Raw genomic sequence first — 13,646 nt, forward strand, 5'->3', positions numbered from 1 at the left:
ATATAAAGTGTTGACAGTTAAATCATCATGAATTGCAATTAGTGAACTATATTGTTGACTTTGAACTATGACTTAAAGTCAAGCTGAGAGTCAATGGTGCCTCATCGTCTACGTGAAGACAAATGTTATTTCTGCAATTCCTATCTCTATTATATTATTTTAAATGCACAAAAGCGTCTATTTATTAACAACGTTTTTCGCTCTTAGGTCGATTGGTTTAAGAAAGATGGAGATTTTGTAAGTAATCTGGGACCACGGTTGCCAAAGTTTATGGTAAGGTCACTATTGCAACATTTTTATACTTGTTCAACCCTTCATTTTTTTTTGATATTCTTCTTTTGTTTATATTCTCTCTTATTGTGTGGTTCTATTGCTTAGAAGTAACTTCTAAGCAATGTGAAGACCCTACATCTATCCTACCAGAGCTTCATTGGGGTGAGATATATAGCTTCCAGTGACACACATATAGTAATGATTCTTGAGCAATCAAATAATTCTGTTCAGGCAGGGGCCTCCACTAAAGATGCACCTCAAGTTGAGTCCTCGGTTGCCAAGCGTGGAGATATTCTTATTGACATCAATGACCGATTCCCTCGGGATTTCCTATCAGATATATTTTCAAAGGAAAGATTGACTGAAGACTCCTCTAACATAAGTCTGTTGTACAATGATGGAACTGGATTGAGCATAAACATTGGTCATTCTTTCAGAAGTTAGTACAGGATGAGTTTGTTAGAAATGATGTTTCTCTTATGGATCAGGACCATTTTGGATATTCGTCTCCACTTACTAAAGTTGATGAAGAGAGTCTTGGAGCCTATAACTTTTCACAGCTGATGACCGACGTGAATATATACCTTGGGAGTTGTGGATTCTCAAATTTTTTTTGAGTAGGAAATTCAGCAGGAACCATCTGTCTCCTTTCCTGCATATATAGAGAAAGGTTAAAAAATGTCTTATTATAGTTCGAAGAATAGTAATTGATACAATATTTGAGTTTCTATAAATAATTGACTGATCACTAGTACTTTTTGAAAGTTACGTTCATGTTCGACATTATTCTTTCTTATCTTAATGAAATAAGTTCTTCAAAGAATTTATTTATGTTGGGTTGCTTTTGTTAATTGGTGTTGATGTTTATGAATATGAAAGGGAATGTGGTGGTTTGGGACAGGTTTTTATTTTCTGGTTAATTGTTATAAGCAATACCAACAAAAAATGACAAAGGGTGAGATAAAAGGTTGTCCAACAATCTCCTTTATCAAAAGAATTTATCACGGTTATTTTTTAATATTATCTCGATTTCAATAAAAAAAAACATCTCAGTTTTCTTCAATACTAATTGGTTTCAATCAACAATTTATCTCGGTTTTATTCTATATAATATCGGTTTTATTTAGAAAACCGAGATAATATATTTAGATAAGATGTCAGACTTCTGAGATAATTTAGTAGCTTATTATCTCGGTTTTGTAGAACTCTATTACCTCAGTGGATTTTACCTCGGTTGTTTTTTCCTAGAAAACCGAGATAAAAACTCTAACATCTCACCTTTTAGCTAAGCTTATAAGCCCTTTTTTTAGTAGTGCTGGCGGTATCAAACTACTCCTTCCTATTCCTTTTCAACATCCGATTGCATACGACCCGGCTACCGTTCCACCGATGCGCCAAATTATTCAGCACTAAGTTATTGCCTCTGACGATTCTTCATCATCATCATTTACGGATAATGTCCGTCATATGTCTTGAGGCATTCTTGTATTGAAAATATTACATTGGCCTTGTTTCATGTTGTCAGACGTCTTAAGCTTATTTCAAAGAAGGAATAGTCGAAGTTTATACTTGTCGAATATCCACTGCGCAAGTTTTTTCGCAACGTCTACAGATCGAGTCATAGAATGGAAAAGTTACCTTAGCGTTTACAACATTGTCTCTGACACTCATACAATTAAACAGAGACAAACTTTGGTTTCGCTAATGACTGATTTTCTTATTGATGATATTCCTATGTCGAAAGCATTACTCGATGAGGAAAACGTCGATCTCTAATTGTCATTACCTCCCAGGGGCAATGACTTGAAATATTTATCGGATATATCAGCTACTTGCTAGATTTATACCGATAGTTCACATAATAAGTCTGCCCCCGGTCTTGTTTGTGTCATCTTGAAGCTGAATGAAGACATAATTGAGAGGTCTCTACATTGGGGATTCGACGCGTCAAATAATATGGCCGAAGTCCGAAAACCGTCATTTGTGGTATCACGACAACTCTTCACCGGAGGCTTAATAAAGTTACGATTAATTATTCTAAGCTAGTCGTTAGCCAATTTGAATGATAATATGCGGCTCGCAATGATAAAATGGACGTTTATTTAGACTTCATTCAACGAATTGCAGGAAATTTTACATCTATCATTACTGTACAGTATCCGCATTATGATGTAAGGCATCCTGATTCTATCCCATACTTATCCGTGGAAAATCAAGTCATCACTGTAACGACAACACTGGATTAACCACTTATGCTGTCAGATGATTCCAACGAGCTTGCCACTGATAATGTCTCGGTATCTACCGACGATGATCATGCAGCTGACGATGCTCAGGAATTCCCGGGGGTGAAGTCCCACTCACATAGCAATGACCCAATGGTATTGGTGGCCATACATGCCAAAGGATGTTAAGCGTTTGTCCGAGAAGTGTGTGCCTTGTCAAACACATGATATATGATATGGGTCAACTTCTTGCGATGAAGCGTCATCCAATCCATAAACCTTGGTCATTTGCAAAATGGGGCCTTGACATTTTTGGTTTATTTCTGACAGCCTTTGACAGTGTTCATTTCTTGCTTGTCGCAACAAATTATTTTATTAAGTGAGCGGACAAAATTAACAAGTTGAACGAAATACCGGACAAAAATTTGTTAGTATGTTTCCAATTCAATTGTTTCTTTTCTGTTATTATCTTTGCACTTTTCAAGATTTGGTGATCAATACAGTCTTTCTTTCACTTTAGTTATAATGGTATAATTATGTTTTCATCGCAACATTATTATCGCTATGACATAATCTGACGAAGTTACCGCGTTTAGTTTCGTCAGTCTAAGTTGAACGCTGTTACGCTCACTTAGTTCGTTACTATCGCTACGACAAAATCTGACGAAATTACCACATTTAATTTCGCCAGTCTAAGTTGAACACTTTTACGCTCGCTTAGTTGTTACTATCGCTCCGACAAAATCTGACGAAATTACCACGTTTAATTTCGTCGGTCTAAGTTGAACGCTTTTACGCTCGCTTAGTCGTTACTATCACTACAACAAAATCTGGCGAAATTACCACGTTTAATTTCATCAGTCTAAGTTGAACGCTTTTACGCTCACTTAGTCGTTACTATCGCTCCGACAAAATCTGATGAAATTACCACGTTTAATTTCGTCAGTCTAAGTTGAATGCTTTTACGCTCGCTTAGTTGTTACTATTACTCCGACAAAATCTGACGAAATTACCACGTTTAATTTCGTCAGTCTAAGTTGAACGTTTTTACCCTCGCTTAGTCGTTACTATCATTATAACAAAATCTGGTGAAATTACCACGTTTAATTTCGTCAGTCTAAGTTGAACGCTTTTACGCTCGCTTAGTCGTTACTATCGCTCCGACAAAATCTGACGAAATTACTACGTTTAATTTCGTCAGTCTAAGTTGAACGCTTTTACGCTCGCTTAGTCGTTACTATTGCTACAACAAAATCTGGCGAAATTACCACATTTAATTTCGATGGAGTCCTAAGTTGAACGCTTTTACGCCGCTTAGTCGTTAATATCGCCCGAGACAAAATCGACGAAATTACCACGTTTAATTTCGTAGTCTAAGTTGAATGTTGCGTTTCGGCGTAGTCGTATTATCGCTACGACAAAATCTGACGAACTTACCACATTTAATTTCGTCAGTCTAAATTGAACGATTTTACGCTCGCTTAGTCGGTTACTCGCACTATGTCAATATCTGATGAAGTTACCCCATTTCGTTTCGTCAGTTCTGCGTCGGAGCATTTTTTCGCTTACTCTAATTTTACAAAGTTAAGTTAGCATTGGGGGGGTTTTTCTCTACATGGGGGCGTCTCATTCTATTTCATTTCAATTATATAAATCAACAACACTGTCAGTTTTCCGCAGGTACGTTCTCTGACACAACAACAATATTTAATAGCAAGCCCATACTTTATTTTTATTTTCATCACAAGAATTTTTAACTCTATGGTATTACGTTCACACAATCACATAATCATTGGTTTGGGAAATTCCAATGGTTCCTTATCAGTTTTTTGCTTATACAACTCATGCAACTATTTCCGTTTCAAGTGACACTATCGGCCAGCTTAATTATTTTTTCTAAGGCATTGTGCCGATCTTTCTACGAGAAATTTTTCGAGCAAAATATTTCCGGCAGTTTCATTATTTTTTCTAAGGCATTGAGCCACTTTTTCTGAGCGAATTGAAACTTTCCGACAACTTCATTATATTTTCTAAGGCATTGTGCCGATCTTTCTACGAGAAATTTTCAGAGCTAAAATTTTCGTCAGTTTCATTATTTTTTCTAAGGCATTGTGCCGATCTTTCTACGAGAAATTTTCCAAGCGAAGATCTTTGACAGCTCAATTATTTTTTTTACGGCATTATGCCGGTCTTTCTACGAGAAATTTTCTGAGCGAAAATTTTCGTCAGTTTCATTATTTTTTCTAAGGCATTGTGCTGATCTTTCTTCACGAAATTTTCCGACCGAAATTTTTTGACAGTTTCGTTATTTTTTCTAAGGTATTGTGTCGATCTTTCTAAGAGAAATTTTCCGAGTAATACTTTCCGTCAGCTTCATTCTTTTTTCTAAGGCATTAAGCCAATCTTTCTGAGCACAACTTTCTGAAAGTTACACTTTCTCGACAAAACTTCATTATTTTTTTCAAAGATTAAGCCAATCTTTCTGAGCATAACTTTCCGAGTTAAACTTTCCGTCAGCTTCATTATTATTATTATTATTTTAACGAAACTTCTGTCAGCTTCTTTAATTCGTCTATGGCATTCATTGACACCTTGTTGCGCTAAACTTTTCTCCGTCAACTCTTTATGAATATATTTTGCTCGAACTACCGCCGTTTCTCCGTGCGGCAAAAATTCGCATTATGTCAACTTTTTCATCGAAAACTTTCTTCAGCTTCTTTATTTTTTCTAAGGCATTGTGATCTTTTCACTCGAAACTTTTCGTTAATATCTTTTGCTCGTAATTCCGCCGTTTCAACCTGTGACAAAAATACAAATCTTTTCGTTAGTCTTTCAGACTTAACCAAAATTTGATCATAACTGATAAAAATAAAATAAATAAAAAATACTAACATACCTGTTTTATGCTGTCAAAAATCTTTGACACCGCTTTGTCATATTCTCTAAACTTTTCTCCATCTTCTTCGGCAGGCCAAATTTAATTTTGATCGAAACCAAACAATTTGAGCTTAAATAGCCTCGCAAATCCAATTTGAAACTGATCGATCCTGAGCTTGATTATGCCGGTCAATCTTTAGCTTCCTATCCAATTCAAAATTACCGCCATCTCGTAATAGGGTGAGATTTCAGTATAGACTTAATTGTACAACCACGCTTTGTTTCATCTACGTGGTTAAATCGATCACTAAATTCATCTTTTTCGATCTCAACCTTCTTGCATCGTCTTATTTTTCATAAATCCACTCGATTTCGAGTCCTTACTCTTGATTGTAGGAACCAAGTACCATGAGCTAGTGATCCAGATGTATAGTTACACATAACAATATCAATGAAGGGAAAAACGAAGTTAAAAGAAGAGATAAAACTGTAGTCCAGCAGTGATGTCGTCTTCTCCCAATTCGGTTTGCCCAAGCTTCAATTCCGCCGGTGCTAACTCGAGTTTCTACCTCCCCCAAGATCTGTTTTTCTGCTTTTCTGTCTTAAATTCCAGGATTGTCATCCCATTCACTTGTTTCTTTTCTGTACTTCGTGTATTGTTCGGTAACTTTCTCGCAACTTCCTTCCTAATTGGTTTTTTTATTTTTTGTTTCACTCATGTTTTTTGTGGTTCAGGATGCGTTTTGGAACTTATTCAAATAAGTTCCTATTCTGTCTATCGAATTCCTATTAGTAGTCCAAGACTCCAAGTCATACCTTGTTTTGGAGGTGTACTTGTTTTAGACTTTTAGTTGACGTGCATGTGCTCACCGATACTGTTAAGTTCAACTTTAATTCCTACTTTCATTCCTTTGTATCCTTGTTGACTTTTCTTTCACCAAATACGTCCAAGTCCTTTTATTACACTATTTGCTTGTTAGCAATAGCAGCTCCCTTATCTAAAGGCGCGTTATAATAACACCGAAGTCGACACACAAATACCATCTAATTCTTCTGGAGTCCTCGTTTATTTCCAACTCCCATTATTCCCAAGCAAGTACAATTCATTTTAAATTTCTAATACCTCTTAATTTAGTGTACATGCACGGTTCTACGTCATTTTCTTTTCCATTTCTATATATCAATACACTTTCTTTTATCATTATCCTATCGCTGCAATAATTCATCTGATTCACGCATATTTATTGATATTACATTTTTACATATAATTATTCGCTTAAAGTCACACACTTCCTTGTTATTCATTCCGCTTATTCTTTTCTCATTATTTTTCCTCATTGATTTTCTTTTACCTTCTTTGCCATATGAACTTCGTTCACATGCCAAAGAGGGGGCGGTGTTTCGACCCCCACCTATGTGGCAAATGTCCATTGGTAGGAGTCTCTATTTTATTCATTTAATCGACAGGGCTAAAGCCTAATTTGCAATACCATGGATCAATGTACAGGCCTATTAACTCATGTGTCTAAGGCTGAACCTTAGCCACATGGCTTGCCACTAATGTACATTGATTTATGTACAGATTCATTTCTTATCAAAGAGATAATTATCAGTTGAAAGTTATAGTCTATCACAATTACTCAAACTACATGATTACTTGAGCTACAAGGACTCTCTACTATACCTATATAAATACCAAGCTATTTTTCATACAGAACTATGTTCTTGAGACTTGATCCCATTGATAATTTGGGTACGTAGGCAACCGCAAGGTACAGTCTCATCACTCCCCCGATCACCATCATTTTTCCAATTACTTTTCTACATTCTTCGTCTCTTTTATCAACACTTGATGTTTTGATCATATCTGGTCGAAACATAATTGGCGCCGTCTGCGGTTCTTATTCAAAACCCACGACCACGTGGTTAAAAGTTATGACGAATACTCGACGAGCCTAAGTTCTCGATGCACTTACTGACGATCATCACGAATGTGCGGTTCTAGGTCAACCTGGCGGTATCAAACTACTCCTTCCTATTCCTTTTCAACATCCGATTGCATACGACCCGGCTACCGTTCCACCGATGCGCCAAATTATTCAACGCACGAAGTTATTGCCTCTGACGATTCTTTGTCATTTGTTGTGGATAATGTCTGTCATATGTCTTGAGGCATTCTTGTATTGAAAATATTACACTGGCCTTGTTTCATGCTGTCAGACGTCTTAAGCTTATTTCAAAGAAGGAATAGTCGAAGTTTATACTTGTCGAATATCCGCTGCGCAAGTTTTTTCGCAACGTCTACAGATCGAGTCGCAGAATGGAAAAGTTACCTTAGCGTTTACAACATTGTCTCTGACACTCATACAATTAAACAGAGACAAACTTTGGTTTCGCTAATGACTGATTTTCTTATTGATGATATTCCTATGTCGAAAGCATTACTCGATGAGGAAAACGTCGATCTCTAATTGTCATTACCTCCCAGGGGCAATGACTTGAAATATTTATCGGATATATCAGCTACTTGCTAGATTTACACCGATAGTTTGCATAATAAGTCTACCTCCGGTCTTGTTTGTGTCATCTTGAAGTTGAATGAAGACATAATTGAGAGGTCTCTACATTGGGGATTCGACGCGTCAAATAATATGGCCGAAGTCCGAACTGCATTTTTGTGGTATACGCACAACTCTTCAGCTGGAGGCGACTAAGTTACGATTAATTATTCTAAGCTAGTCGTTAGCCAATTTGAATGATAATATGCGGCTCGCAATGATAAAATAGACGTAGGCAACCGCAAGGTACAGTCTCATCATTCCCCCGATCACCATCATTTTTCTAATTACTTTTCTACGTTCTTCGTCTCTTTTATCAACACTTGATGTTTTGATCATATCTGGTCGAAACAGCAAGGTTAGGAATTAGGAGCTAGCATGAGGACTCCATGAAGACTACTTATGGGGTGCTTCATGCTAGAGTCTGGTCATGCCTCACTTGGTCCGCTGTCTAGGTTGGTGATAAACCATAAAAATTGAATAGTTTACCTACGAAATGATCGATGAACTCAAAACGTAAGTAAACTAAAACTATCTTATGCTGCCTATATTTTATCAAAGAATTCTACTCTCAATCCTATGAGATATAGTGGAGTAGAGTGATTCGTTCCACTCCTAGTCTTTCCGCATGTTAATGTTCTCTAAGTATAAATATTCTAACTCTAAAGCCTAATGAGAGATTTACGAAAAGGCAACTAGACTACGATGCAACTACCCACAAGATGCACTAGTCAACTATCAGAACAACTAAGGGAATGCTACGTTGATTCTATGATAAGGAGTTAGAGGGGGATTGATTCCACCTCAACTCGACTTAATCCTATTAACGATTTAATCGTCAGAATCCGAATGAATCCGCTTCAAAACAATTGGTTCTTCCTAATCCCTAATTACACATGGCATTCCTACCAATTCATAACTAGCATGTGAACGATTAAACCCATTCTCATGGTGAACTAATCGTTTCTAGAGTGGAAAGGAAATTACGACGATTCTACGATAGTCGGAATCAAACTTTCATCAAGGCTTCTCAACTCCCTCTAATGGAGGTTTAGCCGAGAATCATTATGCAATTATTTCCGATTAAGTTTAAACTAAACATGATATAAAGAATTGAAATTTACTAATCTAAATTAAACAATAATTAAAATCTAATTAATAACTAAGAATTGAATAACAAGTAATAAATGAATCAGATCTAACACAAATGTAAATGACAAGAATCGAAATTTAACAACTAGCTATTTTATTAATCAAACTAATTAAGAGTAATGATTCTAATAGTTTAATCTAAAACAAGAATTGGATTTGAAATTAACTTAATTAAAACAATTAAATCTAGATCTAGAAGCTATTCTAATGGCTACTTTCTATTCTAAGCTCCTTTATTTTCTAACCTAAAAATCTACTATTCTCTACCAAAAAATCTACCATTAACAAAGAGCTAAGCTTTTGTTTTTATACTTTTAGATCCAAAAATCGTGCATGGGCTTGGAGCCATGTTTTGGGCCAGAATCAGGCCCAAAACCCAATTCTTTCAGTCCAAAATGGCCTCTCCAGCTGCAGTTGGCTTCAACAGACTTTTCGTCCACTTCTGCTCCTCTGATTGGATCACGGCTTAAACCATTGAAAATCTCTTTCTGAGCCGGTCGTTTTGACATAAGGTAGGCCCCATTCCGAGGTCTGAGTCCAAAGATATGGCCTTCGGAAGTTCTGCTGACTTTGTGTCTTTGTTTTTCCGTCGACTTTTCAGCTTTTGACCGGGCTTTAGAAAGGCTTTGTCTTCTTTAATCTTGGCCTTTAATCATGGAACTCCTTAGTAACCGACCTTTGCTCCTTTATCTCACTAAAGTGGCACATTTCTGCACATAATGGACTTTGAAGCCTGAAATGCATAAAAACACGTAATCAGTGTTAACTCTTAATTATTACTCACATAATTGGTCTAAAAGTATGTCCATTCTGAGGGTTAAAACTATAGTTTTGGGCTCTTATCAAACCACCCCCAAACAGCATTTTGCTTGTCCTCAAGCAAAGATGAGAAATTAGAATAAGTGACCAAAAATGGAGTTCTAACTACTCTCGTTTCACTGAGTGCGATTGCATTGACCATATGCAACAAGGCCTTAAACCACTATGAATTCCCTAGTGGACGAGTTATAGCCTCGTGAGAGTTTTCCAGTGAAGGTACTCACAAACTTCATCTATACTACAACGACTAAGAAATAAAACTATTGTTTCCTTATCCATGCTCTAAATATACTATACCTCTCACTAGCAATGCATATAGAGTAATCAAGTCGACACCTAAGCTAATATATGCATAATACTCAATCATCTATAATAAACATATATACAATGAGTAATACTATGAAATGCCTAGCAGGTTCATTTCTGAAACTCGGGATAGCGTCCTTAAATAGGTTCTCACAATAATAGTCAAGATACAACACTCTGATTTTTCCATTCAAGTTCCGCTACTCCAGTGTGCAGTGGGCACACTTTACCTTACAAATCTCAATAACAACAAGGAAGCCGGAGTCGATCAAACACATCTGCCACTTACTATCACACTAACCTATTCCTAGTTGAGCTTGAGGTCTTTATTAGGTATTTCGGAGATTAGGAGATGGTTTAAGAAGGAAAAAAATTGATATTCAAAAAGGACAAGTCTGAGATAATAGAGTCTTCATATTATGTAACTTAGAGAAAACCTTGTTATTTTCTTTTGCTTCTATACTTTGTTTCCATCCTTAGCCATATTTATTTTTTCTTTTCTTCGGCTTTTAACTCCCTTTTATTCTATTTTTGGATTTTTTATTTTATTTCTATTTTTATTTTTCTTTTCTTTGGATGGAAACTTCTTCTCTTTATTTTCTGAAGCAAGTAACTAACTTTTGTATACATAGGTTTTCTCTTCTTCTTTCTTCCTCATTCTATTCTCAGACTTATCTAATTTGGGTAGGTTGAATTTCTTTTATTTTGTTTTGTTTTGTAACAGGGGGTAAGGGTTTTGTGGTTTATGAAAGGCTAAAGAAAGGTTCCACGAGGGCTTACTAGCGGAAAATAATTCATAGGTTTGAATTTCTGGCTATATCGATCCAAAGAGGGCCTAAATTCTCGCTTAGGATATGGCATAATGATCAAGCAAGTAGACGTGTGATTTCTCTATCCGGATTTTACTTCTCCCTTGTGTCATTTCTCAAATGTTTAAACTTTCATATAAGGCTTTAGGCTATATTCTCACAGGATTTGTAGAATAAGTACTCTAGCCTAGATTTCAGAAACTTACTACTAACAATCATAGATACTCATGTAATATATTTATAGATAGATGCAAAGATTATTACCTATATATTAACCTAAGTTTCTAACAATTATTCTGATGCAACAGCTACATGAGACTTCTAGATTGTTAAGAGCATAGAGAAGGAAAACAATACCAATATTCCTAAGTGTATAGCATAACTTATTTATTTATATTTTTGAATTTTTGAAATTTTAACTAGAAAACAAATGCATATTATACATATCTATATCCTAACAGATGCCTTAATTACATGTGTTTCTATGCCCCCAAACAAAGAAGCATGTTTTGTCCTCAAAGCATTGTAAATAAAGAGGGTAGGAAAAATACCATTGAAACGCGTGTGAAATTCAGAACATCTGCAAAACAAAGTTAGAACGCATCTAATAAAGGAAATAAAACCGACGAACTCTATAATGAAGTTCTACCCATTATGGGGTTAACAAGAATGAAATTGCTTGGGACATAAGCGCATTACACTAACTAGAATGAAAACTTACCTTATCTCCTGCATTACACATCATCTTCCTCATCCTCTTCTTCCATAAAGAAGTGAGGTTCCTTTGCGTCCTGCCATGCCATGATAATTTGCCAGGCTTCCCGCCATTTATCATCTATTATTGCTAACCTATTAAGAGCCATTTGGTCTGACGGGCTGTAGGGTGCCACCTGATGAGGTTGTATCCTCCACCCTTGCCAAGTCATGGCACGGAAGGATCGAATAATACTATTGGTGGGTCGTACAGTGTCGACCGTAATCCAATCCGTGAAACGTGTACAAAAAACAAGAAAGAAACATAGCATAATACGGGGAACTAGAACAGGCATAAGAAGGAACTTATGCCTCATGCTATGGGATCGAGCTAAACTAGACATCAAGGTTTGGGGAAGGTCATGACACATACGTCCCGTGGCTAAAGCAAGGAAAACGCTGCAAGTGGCATCATTCACAGAAGAAAAACGCCATTCCCCTAAAATGTTTAGCATGATCCAAAACATAACAGTTCCTATGTTCATGGACAAGCTACCAAAAGCGACGTTATAGTCCCCTTGGTCCTCGATACGGAAAATGCCCGCCCCATACGACTCATGCAAAAACTCATAAGTGTAGACATACATATTATCTACCCAATAACACCATGGGTCTTGTATTTCAGCGGGCATAGCAAGTCCAAGAACAAATGCTAGCAAGAACCTGGTAATTTCCATTGGTTCATTATCAATGTTGATGGAGAACATTTGTTCTCCATCCGGTCTTTCAAAGAAAATGCAGTTATCGTAAAATAAGATGCTAGTGTTGGAGAATAAAGTGCATCAGTCTTACCATAAGTGGCTCCCAACCAACGTATGTGATCGCCACAAAACCAAGCACCATAAGTAGTGCTTTGGAACAAATCTTCGAAAGACTGTTCGGTATCAATGTTGGAGATGTCATCTCAAAATTACGCCTGGAATAGCTACGAATAATCCGAAAACTACCCGCAAAAACCGGAATTTTTCTGGTCCAGTGGAAGTCGTATGCCGAAAAGCGCTCTCTTAGAAGCGCGCGCGCTCTGGAAGTTTTAAATTCCAGTGTTTGAGCGCTGGTCGCTCGCGCCAGCTTGAAAAGAAAGGCTCGACAAAAATCAGAAAAAATTGCGAGAGAGGGCGAAAAGCTTCGGAGTTCTTGAAACTTCGGAAAATGAGCGAAACGAGGGAATCACGGGGAGTGAAAGGTGAGTGATGGAGGTTAGGTGTAGTGTGAGTTGTGAGTGTAGAATGTATGAAGTTTATATAGGTTTTAAGTTGCTAAAAACGGATCGGGAAGTTGCCAAAAAGTATTTACGGCAGTTTCCGGAAATCCTAAAATTTCCAAACCCGAAAACGGAAACAAATCATTTTCTTGATTCTAAATCAAACCTAGTATCTTTTAGGTTGAATTTATGATAGAATCTACCTATTTAATCGATATTTCATCCTACCATGATACTTATTCATAGATATGCCTAAACGGCCATATTTTCACCTTCACTCCGCAATAAATTCTAAGACGAGGGTCATATAAAAATCATGCTGGAATAGATAAAACCACCCCCAAACAATTTGGGAAGGTGGGATCAATATTAAACAACCACCATAATGAAAATAACCGCATTATATTAAAAATTTCATTCGAAGTACATTTCACTACAAAATTCAAATTACGGAAATAAAACTTACATTAAAATAAATGACAGTAATGAAACTACAAATAAACATAGAACATCAAATGATGTTATCCCTAACAACTCCGGTACTGGTAGCGGAGGGCACACGGTCCGGAGACTACTCCTGAGCTCCTGATGGACCAGCACCATTCGTCTTTCGGCGACGGCGCTCGTGTCTCGAGGGTGTATCCTCAGAAGGGGAATCCCCGTGAGGTGGGAA

Source organism: Coptis chinensis, chromosome 9 (assembly GCF_015680905.1).
Source record: "Coptis chinensis isolate HL-2020 chromosome 9, ASM1568090v1, whole genome shotgun sequence".
Classification (NCBI taxonomy): domain Eukaryota; kingdom Viridiplantae; phylum Streptophyta; class Magnoliopsida; order Ranunculales; family Ranunculaceae; genus Coptis; species Coptis chinensis.